Source organism: Carassius auratus, chromosome 32 (genome assembly GCF_003368295.1).
Source record: "Carassius auratus strain Wakin chromosome 32, ASM336829v1, whole genome shotgun sequence".
In the NCBI taxonomy this organism is placed as follows: domain Eukaryota; kingdom Metazoa; phylum Chordata; class Actinopteri; order Cypriniformes; family Cyprinidae; genus Carassius; species Carassius auratus.
The window spans coordinates 31,494,212-31,514,169 of NC_039274.1; the positions used below are offsets into that span (position 1 = coordinate 31,494,212).

Sequence of the window (19,958 nt, forward strand, 5' to 3'; positions counted from 1 at the left end):
GTTTAGGATGACATAAGGGTGAGTAAATCATGACAATTTTAAATATTTGAGTGGAATACACCTATAACGTTGTATTTTTCTGTTTAATATTAATATCATAATGAAATTTTGCTCCAAAAAATTAAAATAAAAATTAAGATCGACCAATAATTGGCAGACCCCTGCAGTACCAACACAGACCTCCTGTTGAGGATCCCTGGTATAGCTTGAATGCATTGTTTCTTTGTAAAATGCATAATATCCGCAAATAGATAAAATGTAAATGCACATTAGTTCAAAGTACAGTGAACTAATAAACCTCTGCTACGCCCACACTTGACTCCTGAGTGGAGTAACACTGCAAAACATTAAGCAATTTGATTTCTTTCATAAGCTGACGTTAGAGATGTGTTTCACTGATCTTTCTAATAGATGTTATCTTGCATACAGATGTAATGTGTGGGGAATAGCTCAGGACTGGCATAAAATGCAAATACACAAAGACAATGAAAACGGTTTACTGTACGTTTCTGTGTGTATTCTAAATTATTCCCAGTAGCTGGAAAAACAGGTTCTGCAACAATAATATACAATGTTATGTCTTCAAGAGAAAGAGTCAGCTCTCTGTATATGGATTGTGTTTGCCTCACGTCTGAATTACTTTCTTTAATTTATTCAGCAGCTTCAACCTGATACTATATAAATAAATCCCATTATGCTGTTGAGTCTATGGAACATACACACAGTCATTACATCTGTGAGTGCCTTATCTTGATGTGACCACTGCATTCTACAAATGATCTACTTCCTGAAACATTCAAGCTGTGACAACCTAATTTTTATTCATCTATGTGGTGTGCATAGACCTGAAGTGAGCAAATAGTGACAGTGATGCCATTCTACTTGTGGACTCTGACAGCGAGTCAGAGAAGCATGTCTCTGTTCTCCAGGTGCAGCGCAAGCAAATCGCAGAACCATAGGTACATGTGTCTGCTTATTTGCATATTTTCATACCAGTCTGTCTTTCTATAAAGTACGTGCTACCAACCTCCCTAGTGTCTAGGGGAAACCCATTTATATAAGTCATATGAGAGTCAAAATGCATTAGAATAGGTTTTTTAAACTTTTTTCATGTCAAGGGAAGCTAAATATTATGGTCCCTTCTGATAATTTAAAGGCAACTATATATTTTCACATACACAGACCCCTTTATTGTGTAAACTTGATTCTGTATTCTGAAAAGTACACTTTTAAACATTATGTTATATAGGCAACATGTTATCTTTTGTTTTTATTATATAACTGGCTTTTTTATTGTTTTGTTTTTTTCTATCATTTTACAAAAGCCAAAGCAAATTATTAAAATATGATCCAGCAAATATTTGCTTTGTTTTAAGTTGAAAACATACCTTTTTCTACCCACTATAAGCATCAAGTCAGATGCCTAACTCTGAAGAGAAACATTTTGAAATGAATGCAAATTTATTATTACGATAACTTTCAAAGTAAAGATTGCCGCAGATCGTTTTTTGCAAAAATACAGTCATATAAGCCCCATTTTTTTAGAGATAAAAACTAGAGCTGCCAATACAATAAATAATCAATTTGTTTTTAAAAAGCAGAATGAAACCATAAAATTTAATTTGATATATGGGTTAAAAAATTATGTTAAACATATACAATAAACATCACATCAACTTTGGCAGCCCTAAAAATGTAGGTAGCTATTTAGCATTTTTTTCTACTATCATCCTCTGACATCAACGGGCATCCTTAGACTCCAATTTGAAAACCCTTGGGTTAAAACATCAAACAATTTCTATAGTATTCTGTCACTTCCAAAAGAACCTATCCTTTCGCTAATAAACTGCCTGCTGTATAAGCTATAGTATATCAGGCCAATATTGTATTGTATTCGTCCCCTTGGAATTATAAGGTTCTATCTGCGTTCTGAGTAGTTTTGAGATATTGAGCTTTAAAATTTTTGTGTTCCATAGACTTCTATAGATAGAACCTTTTTGTTTTTTTTAATAAAAAATCCCAAAATGTACACAACTTAAAATAAAACATCACATAATGTACATTAATCGTCACAGAATAAGAATATGTGAATAACTCAATTTTGACAAAAATGTCAGATAGAACCTTATAATTCCAAGGGGACGATATGTAATTTATTCTTTTGATGGCAAGGTTAAATTTTCAGCATCATTACGCCAGTCATCAGTATCACATGATCCTTCAGAAATAAATTTTAATATGCTGATTTAGTGCTCAAAAAACATTTCTTCTTATCACAGTTGAAAACAGTTATGCTACTTAGTTTAGAAACTTTTTTTCAAGACTCTTTAATCAATAGAAATTAAAAAAAGAAAACTGCATTTATATGAAACAGACAATAAGTAGTAGAACAGAAATAAGTATTTACTGTTACTTTTGATCAATAAGACGAGGCATGGATTACACCTCATGCTGTATTATATATCGACAAATAAATAACAAAGTTTAGCATTGTCTCGTCAGTATTCACGTCATTTCGGCCACACACATCTTCGTGATTGTGCAGACGCGGCGAGTATAAAACTGCCTTTACTTTACACTACGTGTAGTAACAAGTGTGGCAAGTGTGACCCCTCTAAATATCATAATGCACCCTGTGATTCATCCCACCACCGGTGCCACAAGAAAAGTGGCATATGGGCTATCTTTTGTATTTCCACACCTATATAAAGACAGTCTCAGGGTGAGATACTCCCCATGCTATGTCACTGAACCTGGGATGTCTTTAGTCCCCAGGGTGGAACACTGTGACAGGTGGGTTGTTTCTGCATCTTTTCTCTAGGGCTGTAATCCGGGGATATGGGCACGAGAGTACACCATGACAAGATCAGATGAAATGGGTTGGGGGGGGGGGGGTGCAAAAGACTAACAGAGAGGAAAAGAGAGAAAAAGGCAGACAGGCAGAAAGGGAATTTTCCCCTGTGAGCACACACAACTGTTTCAATGCATGTATTTATCCATGTTTGGACAGCTTTTATTTAGCATAAAGCAATTAAAAAACAAAATGATTCAGAGGAGGATCTTCTAATGTGCATGGTTTTTGTCAAAACAGCAAATGAATTTAAACTGGAGCAGGTCAGGTCACCGGCTCAAGATTATTGACGTTTCTTATACCACAGTTTATCATGCTGGTTGTTAGTAAAAACACACATTCCACAGATGTGCCAACACATGCAACAAAAAAAAACTACTAAAGTAACAAAAATGCAGCCATAATCCCAACCTAAACACTATGAGCTACTGTGTTTCATTCATGCTGGTAAGCCATTCCCACTGGGTACAATCAGATCTGACAGAACACTGGCTGAACATGGCCTTAATGCATTCACCATGCAGCCAATTCATATTTATGAGAGAAACCCCACAGAGAATCAGAACTTTAAACATAAAACCAAAACCCAGAACACCAGAATATACTCCAGCACAGCCTCACATTATCAATTTCTCTCCAGGTTGTTGACTCTAGATCAGGTGTCCATTTTAATACATAATGATATCTGAAAGAAAATGATGAAAGCCAAGATGCATTCTAAATCATTTGTTGCCAAGATGAACAAATCAAAAAACCACACCTAGGGAAATATATTATTTAGATACATTACTTGTAGATTGTCTCCAAAGGACCATGTCCACATTTCTGTGGTTATCAGAAGCCGAAGTCATCAGAGATGGGCAAACGTATCGTGGTGATAAGGCGACTACAACAAATATGATTGCTGTGTTCTCTTTTGCTGTGTTTTGTTTCATAATTCAGTGTCTAAAAACAGTATCAAAATACTTTTACTCTATAAAACAATATGATTGTTTCACTCCTAAAAAAGCAGACATAGTATTATGTTTGAATGACGCTAAATGTGGCATAATTACGCTAAATGTGGCACAAGCAAACAACACATTTTTATATAACACATCATTCAGCTCACCTTCGTCCCCAAACTTAAAATGCGATTTTTTTTCCCCGACGATAAATGTGACACAGTTACGCATGCAACTGTAATGTCGGATGATGTCAGTCGTATTGCGTCATTTCATCTTATTACAACGTCCACTTATCGAACCTGTACGCGTCCAACACTCTCTCGCGGGCGCGCGCATCTCCAAGTCCCCGTTACGGGTGCCCCAAGAAGCGGAAAGGTGCTGAATGGATTCTGGACACATTGCGTCGCACAATGTCACCATACGAACCCAGAAGTCATAAATTCAGAGCTAGGCTTAGAGTGACCCCACTTATTAAACTGACATCATCACTTAATCATGAATTTTAAGTAGCTCGGGGCCAATATACCTCAGAAACTATAATTAGTGTGACCTGTGCTCATAAATCTGTCTCTATACATCACTGAATCTGACATACAACGCTTTCTTAGAGCAAAGACGCCACATTTAAATTCCACTGGAAGTGTGGATTCGTTTGAGACTCTTTGAAAGTGACACTGAATTGCGAATAATTATGGAACAACTTGCGTATACTCAAGACTATTTCATGCAAATGCATGACTTAATGTGTTTATTTCACTCGATTAACAATATGCGTAATGTAACTGGAGCGTTGGGCAGTAGAAACACTAAAGTTCTATTACACATCACAGCGCATATCAATACAATCTTTGAGATTCATCTCTAACTAAATAATAGAAAAATCACCAGCAATGCTGTCATTAACATAAGAACTCAAAACATTTATAACGTATTGTCTTAACCAGCGCACATGATCATTGCCAAAGAAAGAGAAACCAGATAGAGTAAATAGACTACTTGAAATGGGTTAAATTTACATTTTTAAACGTTTAGGAGCTCATTCACTTTTCCAGCTCACACTCGTTTTCAGACATAACTTACAGTAAACACTTAAATCAAGACTTTATGTACTTTTTACAGATTAGTCAAGCGGAAACGCTTGTGGAAAACAGTTGTTAAAAAAATACGTAATACGTCGCTTTGAGAAGAAAGCGATATATCCATCTAAAATGAAATGAGACATAGCTACAAGTGTTTTCTTGAGTAAAAAACAGAATGCATGTTATTCATCATTAACTCACCAATTAAGCAATCGTCTGTCTCCTCTGATCTGCCGGCATTCTCGCGTTTCTCCTCTACAGTTTAGTCTTCCTTCACTTTCATTGATGATGAATTCCTCAGGAACGCAATCCTGTGGCAGGAGGAGGACCGTGCTCATTCAGACTGAAGCTCGGAGAGAGAGAGTGCGCGCGTCGTCACTGCCTGCAACCAGCCGCATACCAAACAACGCGCGCGGATCCACCAGCTGTCTGCCAATGCAGCTGCGCTCTGGCGCGCGGCCACGGGTAGCAAGGGTGGTGGCTAGCCAGTGTTTATTTGTAACTCGTCTCTCAAGACTCAACGGTCCGGTTTAATTTCGTTGTATGTGCAATAAGTGGACAATTGAGGACTTTTCTCTCCATCCAGAAAGTGAAAAGTCACAGAGATCGTTTCACAATAAGTCGTCGTATGAAATGACATGCGTCCAAATGCGATGCCTAAAGTGAGTTCATATATAAGATGTTTAATAAGCCAGTTTAATAAATGTGGCTACTTTAGTGAATTAGACGTCTTTAAATACTATATAGGCTACAACCCTTAAATTTATTATAATGTAGAGTACATAGTCAGGCAAATACTGCTGCACTGTGGTATAAAGTGAATGATTTTAGCCTATCCTACATCTGAGATTACACAATTGTACTTAATATTAGAAATAATCATCTTACTTTGAAACATAAATACACACACACACAATTAAAACAAATGTAGGCAAACCGTTTTCACTCCAAAATTGCTATTACATTTTACAATTAATTACAAAAATATGGCAGGTAACATTGAATTAAACGTTACATTTTGAATTTAACAGCATGCCAATTTAAATTTTAAAATGTACTCCAATAAGCTTTTTTTTAATTTATTTGTTTAAGGGGGGGGGGTGAAATGCTATTTCATGCATACTGAGTTTTTTTACACTGTTAAAGAGTTGGATTCCCATGCTAAACATGGACAAAGTTAAAAAAATTAAGTTGTACGTTTGAAGGAGTATTTCTGTTCCAAAAATACTACTTCTGGTTTGTCACAAGTTTCGGAAAGTATTTTTCAGTATGGCTCTGTGTGACGTTAGATGGAGCGGAATTTCCTTATATGGGTCCTGAGGCACGTCTGCCGGAAGAGCGCGCGCTCCTGTATAGCACAGCACTGAGAGCTCAACAGACTTCACTGATCAGAGCGAGAGTGTCGCGAAATGTCACAAAAGGAGTGTGTTTTTGGTTGCCAGGGCAAAACAACCCTGCACAGATTACCAAAAGAGAAACAGCATTAAGGGACCAGTGGATGGAGTTTATTTTTACAGAGCATCAACGGAGTTGTGCAAGTGTTTGTGTTTGTTCCCTGCATTTCGAAGATGCTTGTTTTACAAACAAGGCCCAGTTTGACGCCGGATTTGCACATCGTTTATTTCTTAAAGATAATGCAGTCCCAACGAAAAAGGGTCATGATCGTGTGTTGGAACCGCAGGCGGTGAGTAAAACTGCTTCAAATATCTCTGTGGTATTAACTTAGCTATCGATGCTTAAGCACATCAAGTAAACAACATGCGATGTTGTCATGTCATCAAACAGCACTTTCCACATGTACAGCTTAAAAAAAAAAAAAAAAAAAAAAAAAAAAAAGAGGACAAAGTGGAACTTAGTCATGTTCAATTTCAGCCTCTGGATCATAAATATACGCTGAATCTGACTGTTAGCCATGGTTTGTTTTGGTTGGTTTTGTCCTCAGGGTGTCACAACTTCCAGACGCGCTCAACGCAAAAGCCTACTGCGCGCGTGATTCTTTAGCTCCGACCACACGTCACGCCTCCAGCCACTCATGTTTTTCCGGGAAAAATCGGTACAGACTATCTTTCTCTTATGAATATAATAAAACTAAAGACTTTTTGGAGTTATGAAGGATGCAGTACTACTCTATAGGTACTCAAGATTAACAGGATATTGAGTGAAAACGAGCATTTCACCCCCCCTTTAAATAAAAACATTCATGTCCATACATTCTTTTATCACAACTCATAAGCGTCACAGGCTGGTCTGTACAGAGCACTACCCCACATACACCTCATAAATGCAAGCTTCATGCCTCATCAGAACACTCTCTAGTCCAGTGAAAAAAATAACACAACATGCAACTAAATCAGCCACCTTAACTGATTTACATCTACTGATAAGCAGATGGTATTTGTTTACTAAAACAAAATGGTCAGTGAAGCAAGATTTGAAAATGCATCCTCTCACACTTACAGTAAGAATATTCCTCAGAGCCAAACCAACTTATGTCAGAGTAAAGGACATAACTCCTTTAAGACTTTACCCTCTCTACCTTGAAATGACCACTAACATTTGTAGCAGCAAATTATGATAGTTTTGCAAGATATATTATTTATTTATTTTTAATTCTAGTAAAAAAAAAAACTAGAACCAATTTGGATTAATACATAGATTACATGAAAGTATGTCTAGATTTAATTTCACCTTAAAAAAAAAGGTAAATTTTGCATAAAGAAATTGAAGACAAATTATACATTTACTGCTGTTGCATTATTTTTTAATTTATGCTTTAAATTTTGGTTAAAAACACCTCACATAGGATTTAATATATTAGATTTAAATTTTCAACTATAATATTATTTTTACCAAGGGTTGGTAAAAAAAAAGAAAAGAAAAAAAAAAGAGAAAATTGTCATTATTTGCTCACCCCCAAGTTGTTCCAAACCTGTATGTTTCTTTCTTCTGCTGAACACAAAGGAAGATATTTTGAGTTGGTAACCAAACATTGACATCCATAGGGAAAAAAATATAGAAGTCATTGGCTACCAGCAACAGTTTGGTTGCCAAAATAACATCATCTTTTGAGTTCAACAGAAGAAATAAACTCCATTTGGGTAAACTATCACTTTAAGCACATTTTCCTCCCAAATTCCCATTACCAATTTATGGACCTTCCATTATTCTCAATAATGACTTGCATTACTTTAACCCAATATTTGGCGTGGCAAAGTTGTTATAAAGCAAAGCAAGACTATCAACAAAAATTCTTGTGACTTAAATACAGTCAATCCTCTTATGGACAGCAGCGTCTGCTCTCTTATGGGGTATGACTAATCGCACCTAACAAAACACCTTTTCAAAGAGCCAATTACGAAGGACTGCATGGTGCTGAATGGAGCAGAATACGATTAGATGAGATCTGCAGTTGCACGTTTTGGCACCATCCCAGTGCTGAGTGCTATGTGTTAAATTATACAGACCCAGCACGGCTCCTACGAATGGCTTCGTCGTGCCTCTGACATATAATTTGTGACAACAGCAGGGACCTGAGTTTCACCCTAAAGCCAGGCTAGGACAGATCGACTGAATGCACAGAGGCCAAATGGAGCTCCACAAGGGTTGAAGGGCAAGAAGAACAGGGAAATAAAATAGGTTTATGATATGAATGAAGGATTATAGGATTTGAAAAGTCAATTAGATCCAGCTCAACCATCTCAAGTATAATCATAGAAGCCAACATTCATTACTGGGTCAAATAGGGTTAGAAGTTTAGGTGGGAAAGAACATCAACCTAAAAGAGCATAAAGGCACAGCTCCTACCTCTAGAAGTTATGTCCTCCATCAGTGCCTCATATGTGCCTTAGTGTCTGTCTAAAGTGGCCTTTATGCGAGGTGATAAGTGCAGAAATTTTCTCTTCTCTCACAGAGTCCGCCTGCAAGTCTAATAAGCCTCACAGGAACATCTCCCACCACACACACACACACAAAGTGTAATCATAAAAGCTGAAAGGTAATCCGGCCTCCCTGTTTAACATTGCCAGCAGACAGGATCATTAGACTACTCAACAATAACGAGGGATATTTGAGGCACATTTTCCCCACTTTCAGGAAGTACGTTTGGAGAATGTCAAACGAAAACTCCTGCATTCCAACATCCATATATATCCCACTGACTCCCTGCTGCATGCACATCTACCATTAAGGGCTTTGTAGAAGAAAAGGTAGAAGAGAAACAAGGGTAGTCATCATAAACTTTTTTTCTAGAGCCCGAGCGATATATCGGCCGGCCGATATTATCGGCCGATATGAGCTAATTGCATTTAAATCGGCATCGCGTTTATAACGGCCGATGAAACATGAAAAAACAGAGTCTCATGCTTCACTCATGTTATGAGTGTTGCATACTTTGCCCACCAGAGGGCGGTCTGCAACTCCAGAGTTGACAACAGCGCCAGAAATTCACTACAGAAGAAAGCGATCAGCCAAGCCACCCAGGTGAGTCTGTCGTTCGTCATGTGAAATGATTGTAGATGTAGTTCATACACTGTATATAAAAACGGTGTGGTAGTTCTAGCTAACGGTCCTATCATTATCACTTCTAAATATTCTGCAACATCACTTACAGCCGCTCATGCATTGCTATATTTGATTAGCCACAAAGCTAATACCTTGTTTATCAGTGGAAGAGCGCGAACGTTAATAAGAGGTCAAACTATAACGTTAGCATTTAAATTATTCTTATTCTATTGCGGTGTGTTTCCCACATAATGACCGCGTAATGGTCCTTTCACACAGGACGCGGTATGCTGGGTTCAGGGTTGCCCTTCAGATACAACGCGATTTGCGCTGCGCTGGGCTATGACGTTGGCGGAGTTTTAAAATCTTTTAGCGGGAGCTCTTTCATAGTCTGTTGTTCCTCCTTTCGGTCAGCAGCAAACATGTATCTGTCCCGTTGTAAGAAGCGAGCGATAGCGCTAGTCCAGCTGATGATAATTAAGAGAGAAGCAAGGAAGAAGACGCTACCCTCAGGTCCAGAGAACAATTTGGTGAATTCAGGCTGGTTACGTTACTCTAACGCTAAGTGAAGTGAAGTGAAAGTGACATTCAGCCAAGTATGGTGACCCATACTCAGAATTTGTGCTCTGAATTTAACCCATCCAAAATGCGCACACACACAGAGCAGTGAACACACACACACACTGTGAGCACACACCCGGAGCAGTGGGCAGCCATTTATGCTGCGGCGCCCGGGGAGCAGTTGGGGGTTCGATGCCTTGCTCAAGGGCACCTAAGTTGTGGTAACAATTCCGTCCTGCCCGAGACTAGAACTCACAACTCTTCGATTGGGAGTCCGACGCTCTAACCATTAGGCCACGACTTCCCCTAATATAGCTTCCTTTTTATTCCATTTATTATAATTATAATTCTAATGATGACATGAGTAATGATACATGGTGATTTTATTAATACACATGCTTATTCTTTCTCTGTCTCTCTCTCTGCCTACAGATACCTGAAAAAGGTGAATGCTGTAGCAGCAAAGTGTGGGACTACTTCTGCAAATACTTTAACTTTAGTATTATAATTTATTTACAGTACACACACAGACTGTTAAAACCAGCTTCAACTGGAAGAAAGTAAAAGTGTTAAATGTTTAAAACCAGACTGTTTTTTGATCATTAAAAAAATATATACTTTTGATGTGCAATTGTTTACTCATTGAGACCTTAATCTAAGGCTTTTTTTTTTTTTTTTTACATAAATCCCTTCTGGAAAATGGTTTATACAGCCCACATACATAGAACAGGCAGATATTTTGCTATTTAGATATTAGATATTTAGATATTTGCTATTGTGTAAGTGCAGTTTATAGGAAATGGGTCTAATATCCAGTTTATTTTCAAAATCAAAATATCGGCTTATAAATCTGCTATTTTCAAGTTAATATCGGCATCGGCCCCCAAAAATCCATTTTGGTTGGGCTCTACTTTTTTCCCCTGGGTTCTCTATCTTCCTGTGAGTCTATATATTTATAAACTACCGTTCAAAAGTTTGGGATTAGTGAGAAATGAAATGTTTTTTTTAAAGAAGTCTCTTATGCTCTTCAAGGCTACATTTACTTGATCAAAAATACAGAAAAATTAACAATCTTTCAAAATGTCTTTACAATATAAAATAGTGGTTACAGTTTTAATATCCTTTAAAATATCATTTATTTCTGTGAGGAAATGCTGAATTGCAGTAACTGCAATACTTTTTTTCAGGATTCTTTGATGAATAAAACGTAAAAAAGTACAGCATTTATTCAAAATATAAATATTTGCTTTCATTTCTTATCAATTCAACATATCCTTACTGAATAAAAGTTTTAATTTCTTAAAAAAAAAGGAAGAATAAAAATATGCCTACCCCAAACATTTGCACGGTAGTGTATGTTGTTAGAAAAGATTAATATTTTAATGAAATGCTTTTTTTTAAAGGGGTCATATGACGTTGCTAAAAAGAACATTATTTTGTTTATTTGTTGTAATGCAATGTGTTTATGTGGTTTATGGTAAAAAAAAAAAAAAGCCATAATATTTTCCACATACTGTACATTATTGTTTATTATTATTATCATCTTTATGCCCGACTTTCTGAAATGCGTCGATTTTTACAAAGCTCATCAGTCTGAAAAGCGAGGTGTATGCTGGTTGGCCAGCTGTCCAGTGCATTGTGATTGGTTGAATACCTCAAGCGTGTGACAAATGTTACCCGTCTTTAACATACTGTGATGCCCTGTCCTGGCGCAACGAGACAAAAACAATAAAACCCATTGCAAAAAAGGCATGTGTTGCATCCAATGGGGACATAATTACAGGGTTTTTCCTACATAAAAATTTTTTTGGCGGCCGCCAAAACGATTTTTTTTTTGTGCCGCCAAAGCCTTATTTGATTTGTAATTGGGTTTTGTGAGTGAAGGAGGCTACTGACGGAGTGACAGAGAGAACGAGCACAGTGCCCCACCCCGACGCGGGCACTCTCCGTCTTCAGTTCTGGCTTTGTTCTCTCCCTCACATCAAAATCAGCTGATCCCAGGGTCGTCGCTAGTGTGGTGAAAGGTGGTGACTATTATAGGGGCACACGGCTGAAGGGGTGCCCCTGGCGATCTCAACCGTCTGGCTGAGGCCATCCTTAAAAGATGCTCAGGACAGTTGACAGGCCACTGCTGTTTGTGGTCACAAAAGCTTAGCATTTTCACGTGTTTTTAAGCCTTGCAGGCTCAGCAGGAACTGAGAAGCTGTTACTCGCGCGCTGTGTTCAGTGAGCACGCAGAGAGAGAGCCGCGTATCACAGACAGCAACACTGAACTGAACTCTACTTCGTGAAGTTCTCCTCGAACTTCCTCCTGCACCTGAACGAACAAATACAAATCACAGTTTAAACAAACAGAAAAGGATGCAAAAGAGCCCAATTCAGCACCGCGGTGTTCTGATGTTTAGAGCTCATGCAGAAAGAGGCGTCTCAAAACGCTTGAACACTGAAATTTGCCTTATTTTGTACCGTCAAATACAAATACCGTCAAATTCATACCGTCTTCGAAAGTATGTTCGAAAAAAACTGTTGGTTATGTCTTAAGTGAATGTAAAAAGTTTAGAAAAAAATTAGACGTGTATTATATTGGATGGATTCATTGTCTCTTAAAGTGACCGTGCCTAATTTAACTACTGGCTGCTGTAATGTTAATCCAAGAAAATGAAAGAAAGAAAATCACACACGCTCCTTACTTTGTAGTTTTAACAAGAATTAATGCACAGTCAAACAAGCAATTATTCAGACACCAGATATTTTAATATATTTTTTTACTAGTAGGTGCAGGACACTATAATACATTTATGCAGGTGAGTATAGCAAAATAAAGTGAACTGTGACATATTATACCCAAAAATTCTTCATACAGTGGACCACTAGTGAAATTTATTAATAATAATAATAATATTGATAATGATGATAATAATAAAATTGGGACCAGAAATTATTCAGCACCATTAAAAAAAAATCTTTACAGTTATGAGGTGTTTTGCGTGCGTGTTGACAAATCTTTCGCGATGTCCTGACAACCAGGATTCCCACACAACACGTTCGCTAAAGTCTGATTTGTAACCTAATGACTCCTTTGAGCCGATTCATTATAATGAATAGTTAAAGCAATTGGTCTGCACGTCAGTGCCTGAATCGGTGTATAAAGAAATCATTACTTCTTAGAAGAACATATACTGTATATCTGAAATGAGAAAGTAAATGTGCTTACCCCATTTAGCAAGAGTGTTAAGTAAAATTTACCATGTCGGTCAGCCACCACCGAAGACCAATTTTGACCCAGGAAAAACCCTGAATTACTGGTTATAATGACTTATGCTGTCTTTTTATGCATTGTGTTGTGTAGCAGGCAGCGTAAACATAAAACCATTTGTCTGCATTTGTGATTGGAGAAACGACAAACGACAAGCTCTGCTCTACTTGCGTTTGAATTATCAGAGACAAATTCTTTAAATATAAAAACATACTTATAAGCTTTGAGTCAGAACAGCTGGTATTGTAGGTTCAGGAAACATTAAATGCATTGTACACACACACAAATATTTGGTTTGAACTGTTCTGGAACAGTGCTGTAAATACAACTTGAGGCGGGCGTACACGGTGCGATTTTTGCTGTCGTACGAGATCGCATGCAATTTTTTTCAATCGTCTGGAAATCGCGTATGCTCGTATGGTCTCGGCTAGTATCATTTGCGATGAATAATGAGCCGAGCAGAGTGGCTTACGAGCACTTCCCGACCTCCCGATCATTTTTAAACATTAGGTAAACCGCAGAAGAACAAAGACGGCAGGGCCACGGCGAATGTGGACTATTGACCAGGAGGATAAACTTGCTGAAGTCTGATTGACAGGAACAGCGAGCTCTGTATGATGTTTATAGCAACGTGTACCATGCTTTTTAGTTCTCTCTCTCTCTCACACAAGCATATGTAGTTTACAGGGACTCTCCATAGACGTAACGGTATTCTATACTGTATATCCCCATACACTACCTCTACCCATCACGGAAAATGCATGATTAAAATTTCTATTAAACACCGTACAGTATATTTTTAAAGCCATTTGGTTTACGAGGGCACAGGAATTGTCCTCACAAACCATGTTTACATTGGAATACCCATTTCAGATATTTATAAACCATATACAAGCACACACACAAAGGGTGACCAAACGTTCCGGTTTCCTATTGCTGAAAAATAACCTGTACGGAAACAGTCACATCAATATTTTATATGCAGTTATGAGAGAGGGAGGGCAGTTTTATTAGGTGCGTTCGACTTGAAGCAGCGCTGCACAGAATGATCACCTGTACGACATCAAAGTACCGCGAGAGCGATTCGAATGCATTGGATATGTGTGCTCTCTTATCGCTCTCGCTGTACTTTAATGTCATACAGTGATCCTTCTGTGCGTGCGCGGTGCTTCAAGTCGAACGCGTCTATCAACTTTGTGCGATTGCTTCTGGAATTCGCAGGTTGTAAAATCGTGTCGTATATAATCTCGTCCGTATGATTTTCAGATAAACTCACTCACTCGTGCCGTGTGCGTGGACATACGATCTTCCAACCATCCGAATTCGCACGGTGTACGCCCGCCTTTAACCACTGGTTTTTAGTTGTGTTCTCTTTTGGAAGACAAACAAAGCAGTTTCGCTTTCACATGAAACGCACAGCATCTCCAAGACATGGCAGCGGCAGCAACAATACTACAGAGAAAATCTAAGTTATTCCTTCTTTCTTTGTGTAAACATTTGGGCAGTGTTATGCAAATCTTCCCACACAGTGACGTAGACATGTGGGGGCGTGTTTAAACGAGACGTTTTAGGAGGTCGTGGCAAGTCTTAACTTTTATAAAGAATATCTCTTTGGGTTTGAACAGGGATATTAAGAACAGGGATACCATGGTCCTTAAACCAGGTACTGGTAGCTTTGGAACTGTGTGCAGGTGCCAAGTCCTGTTGGAAAATGAAATCTGCATCTCCATAAAGTTGGTCAGCAGCAGGAAGCATGAAGAGTTAATTAGCTGATTAGAGTGTGGCACCAGGTGTCTTCAGTATTGAACCTTTTCACAATATTCAAATTTTCTGAGATACTTGTAGCGGATTTCGTCTCTCACCACAAAGAACCACACGACACCACTGGCTTCGGTGGACCACGTCTGCAGTTTATTAAAAGACAGGACAGGAATTAACGGCACACAAAAACACTCTCTGTTCTTTGTTCTGTCTCGCTCAAGTCCAAAGCTGTTCTGACCATTTCTAACAATAAACTTACTACATGCAGTGTCTTGTTTCACTCATTTTCATTTAACACATGTATTAGACATCATATACAATACAACCTTAGACAAAGTCAATAAAGGAAAGGTAAAAATATTCTCAATATAATATAATAGGGGTGGGCGATATCTCAATATTTAAAATATATCGAGATATTTTTTAAACATGATATGGATTTTGACTAATCGTATATATTTAATTCTGATTCTGCCACTTTGCTTGTTTGTCTTCTCTGTGCTGTGCTCGCCCCCGCCTCCTTGATTTTGTTCCCCCTCCCCTCGCATTGCGTGTTGTCTCATAAACATGGCAGCGTCCTCAACCAGAATGGAGACTGCAGAACTAGTATAAAAAAGACAACTGGCTCCATTATATGGAGATACATCGGTTTTAAGGCATCGGGCGAACAGCAGGCAGATGTCTACTGTAGGGTCCTATGATTTCCGCGATGCAGAAAACGCGGACGGAATCACAGAATTCAGTCATAAAAACGGAATTTACAGTTGTGGAATGTCACGGAATTTGTCAAATTTTAAATGAATTCAAAAGTAGGTCATTGCACTCACATCAAATCGCGATATGGACTAATATCTGTAAATATTAAGCCGGAAAAGTCTATTTAAATATGAATCCTGTATGTTCTTCGTGTCTGTGTTAATGAATGGAGCAGAAGCGCATCTTCATTTATTAAACAAACGGAAGCGCGCATGACGCTCCGGTGATTTCAGCTTCCGTCGTCTCACTAAATGACGATGTGAACATATATATGAACAACATCTCCAGAACTGCACTGAGAGTCACTCCATGAGCATCTGAATGTCTGATTTGAGTAAAATCTACCATCATATCACATCATAGACTGTATATCACATGCACAGAACTGTAAAGGTAAACCTGTCAAAATAAAAGTATTTGCCAGAAATCTATTACTATCCTATTTAGGGAAGTCGTGGCCTATTGTATAAGAGTCGGACTGGCAATTGAAAGGTTGTGAGTTCGAGTATCGGGCCGGCAGGAATTGTATAGGGGTGCTCCGATCACGATCGGCCGATCGTTAATGCGCATCTCGTCAGTAAAGCCGGTTCTCTAATCAGCTGGTTAATTGCATCAGGTGTGTGATTTCACATAGAGCAGCTGTTACTACACGGAGCCGTTGTTATTAGAGAAGATGCACCAAAAAACGCTGAAAATGAAGTGGATTTGCGCATCTAATCTATTAACAACGGCTCTGTGTAGTAACAGCTGCTCTATGTGAAATCACGCACCTGATTGAATTAACCGTTGATTAGAAAACCGGCTTTACTGACGAGATGCGCATTAACGATCGGCCGATCGTGATCGGAGCACCCCTAGAATTGTAGGTGGGGGGAGTGCATGTACAGTTCTCTCTCCACTAGGGGTGTCCATGGTTAACCGGTTAACCGATTAACCGTTAAAAATTGCGTAACCGAGTGAAACATTTTGCTCGGTTAAGTGACGTCAATGGCGTGCATTGAATTTAGTTGTAATACATTTTTGCACCACCAGAGACCGCCAGAGCGCTCCCAGACATTTGTAATTTCCACAAGAAGAAGTCATTTTTCTAATATGAAGCGGGCAAAAAAAAAGTACAGCGTTGGAGCACTTTAAAATTGAGAGTGACGGGGCAAAATGCAAGTATTGCAATACAGTGCTTAGATATACTTCAAGTACAACCTCGTTGTTGTAATCTCAACAGCCAACACCCGGGCATCATTAGGCCGGTCAGGACTCACTGGATGAGTGGCGATGAGCGAAAGCATCTCAGCTGCGTTGCGTGTCTGTTTTTAATTCGGCTCCCATGTTAACAGGTTAGAGCTTGCCGACTGCCTGCGTGAGACGCGCGGCTCGACGCGTGCATGCTAGAAATAGAACTAACGCCTTGTTGGAAGCGTTTCCAGGCAAAATATAATAGGAAAATATGTTTATATGTCATTTTGTACACAAATACATATTAATTCATGACATTTTGATATTTGAAAGTCTATAGGTTGACATAAATTCAGATATAAATGTAATTAAAAAAAATTATTATCTATTTTCAAATATTGTACCTGTCAAACATATCATAGTCATAGCCTTAGCGAGGCGGCCGCGGAGCCTGCTTGTTACCTTCACCTAAACACGGAAAGTTACATAACCATTACTAGAGCCTGTTCCTTTATAACATAGCCAAAGGTCGGTGTATATTTGCTTTATACATTTTAGGCTTATTCTCAAATACAGATTGTGTTAGTGGGCGGGATTATTAGGTAGTTTTAATAGGACAATTTGACCGGAGAGATTAAATTTTGTCGGACATTTCCTTCTTTTTTTTTTTTTTTGGCCAATGTCTGGAAATTACCGGACAACGGAAACCCTGGCGCACACTATGGTTAACCGATTATTAACCGCTAAGGGCCTCGGTTAACGGTTAATGAAAAACTTGAAAACGTGCAGCCCTACTCTCCACCATCAATACCACGACTGAGGTGCCCTTGAGCAAGGCATCGAACCCCCAACTGCTCCCCTGGCCCCGCAGCATAAATGGCTGCCCACTGCTCCGGGTGTGTGTTCACTGCTCTGTGTGTGTGCACTTCAGATGTGATAAATGCAGAGCACGAATTCTGAGTATGGGTCACCATACTTGGCTGAATGTCACGTCACTGTCATTTTCTTTCACTTTTGTTCAGCAGAATGTACATAGCCTACTACTACTACTATTAAAATGAAACGAACACAATTTAAGGAATAATCACACATTTCTTCCATGTTTTATTTTTAATAGTAAATCCCCTTTGTTTACCAAAAAATAAAGTTTGCTTAATTTTCAAATATCAAAAGATGAATTAAATGAATGTCTTATACCTTCATTTTGATAACCAGAAAAATGTGAATACACAGAATTTCAGAGGGGGAAAAAAAAATTCTCATAAGGCTATTTTAAGAAAAATAATTAACAAATTAAGTTGTTTTTATGCATTTAAATAATTACACTTGCTTAAACACATAATTAGATTACAATAAAACATATGGTGAAGAAAAAAATAAAACATTTCATAGGGCCCTAAACATGTAATATTTGGCATATTTGTTTTTACAGTAGTTTTTGGGGGGTTATTTTTCCTTGTAAAGATATCGAGATATATATCGTATATAGAGATATAGCAAAATATATCGAGATATATTTTTTGCTCCATATCGCCCAGCCCTATATTCAATATAAATATATTTCTACACACACATACAATTTCATACTTTGCAAAAAGAAGAAAACATTTTTTCAGTCTGACCTTACAATGACATGTGATCGTATAGTGGTTATTTTGTAACAATTACATACCTGCAGTTTATTTAAAGACAGGACAGGGATTAACGGCACACAAAAACACTCTGTTCTTTGTTCTGCGAGAGTTGCGAGAAGAGAGAGAAAAGTAAAGTGAACCTCTGTCCCCATTAATACTGTAACTTCAGCTGATTAACGACTCAAAGATGATACATAGCTACAATTACACAATTGAAAACATAAAATTACGATATACTTTAGATGAGTTTAATTGCATGACGTTTTAAGAACATAATCCACTTTTATTAAAAAAACAAAATTATCAGAAAAATACCGCCAATAAAAATGGCGCGGGCGGTAACTTGAACCAACTCGTTAACAAAAAAAAACTCACAATATACTGAACAATACGCCAAACGAACAGACTATTTGACTCAATCCAGCATCAAAACATGTCATCCACTGATATCAAACACAATTTTAACTAAATGTGATATATTTTAACTCCACGTCACAGAGCACATTTGCAACTTACCTGTCTCGCTCAAGACCAAAGCTGTTCTGACGAAAGCGGGACCCGATTGGGCAATTCAATTAACGGAAATGACACCACACAACATAAAATACCATACATTATTTTTAAACCAAAATACACAGTTTCCGTATAGTCCTACAAGTTTGTTAATAATGACATGTATGGTGAAACATGAAAATAAAAATAAAATATATTTTCTTGGAAAATTTAAAGTTTGCTGGAATGGTCAAACTCAAAACACTACATACTGAATTTGGGATTTTCCTTAGTTGTCAGTTATAAACATCAAAATTAAAAGAAATAAACATTTTTAATATATCAGTATGTGTGTAAAGAATTAATATAATATACAAGTTTCACTTTTTGAATGGAATAAGTGAAATAAATCAACCTTTTGATGATATTCAAATTATATGACCAGCACCTGTAAATGTAGCCTTGATGAGCATAAGAAACTCCTGTAAAAAACATAAAAAATCGTTCTGATCCCAAACTTTTGAATGGTAGTATATATATAGAGAGAGAGAGAGAGAGAGAGAGAGAGAGAGAGAGAGAGAGAGAGAGAGAGAGAGAGAGAGAGAGAGAGAGAGCAATATAATGTTACATGCATGTATATAACACAAGTTAAGCCCTGTGGGGGAGTTTATGTGGATGAAGTCAGTTATAGAAACAAAGCTCCACACATTATGGCACCGCATTGTTCGACCTGAGAAAATGTAAAAATGCCCAGAATTGTAGAAGATGAGGATAAATGGCTTGTAATAAACATGCAGGTCAAATAAGCCACTGAAAAGCTACCTTATGCTGTGATTATGGCTTTGTTCCCTATATAGCCTGAGGTGTTATTCTGCAACTCGCCCAAAGCAGTCCTAATATATTGGAAAATCAATACAGGAACTCTCAGAATTTTTTTAAATTACTTGC

The 19,958-nt window shown here is 37.9% G+C and overlaps 1 protein-coding gene across 4 annotated transcripts in view; it reads right to left on the reverse strand.

Annotated features, from left to right (window-relative positions):
- Nucleotides 1–19,105, reverse strand: part of LOC113052143 (5-hydroxytryptamine receptor 2C-like) — a 91,708-nt gene extending 72,603 nt beyond the window's left edge. For 2 of the 4 annotated variants that reach the window (XM_026216493.1, XM_026216491.1), the window contains exons 1-2: nucleotides 19,035–19,105; nucleotides 18,557–18,618 (exon numbers count right to left, since the gene is read on the reverse strand). The gene's annotated coding sequence lies outside the window, so the exon portion shown is untranslated. Of the gene's footprint in view, nucleotides 1–5,078; nucleotides 5,206–18,556; nucleotides 18,619–19,034 lie in introns of those variants that run through there. The other 2 variants (XM_026216494.1, XM_026216490.1) reach the window with 1 other exon arrangement.
- Between the last annotated feature and the right edge of the window lie 853 nt (nucleotides 19,106–19,958).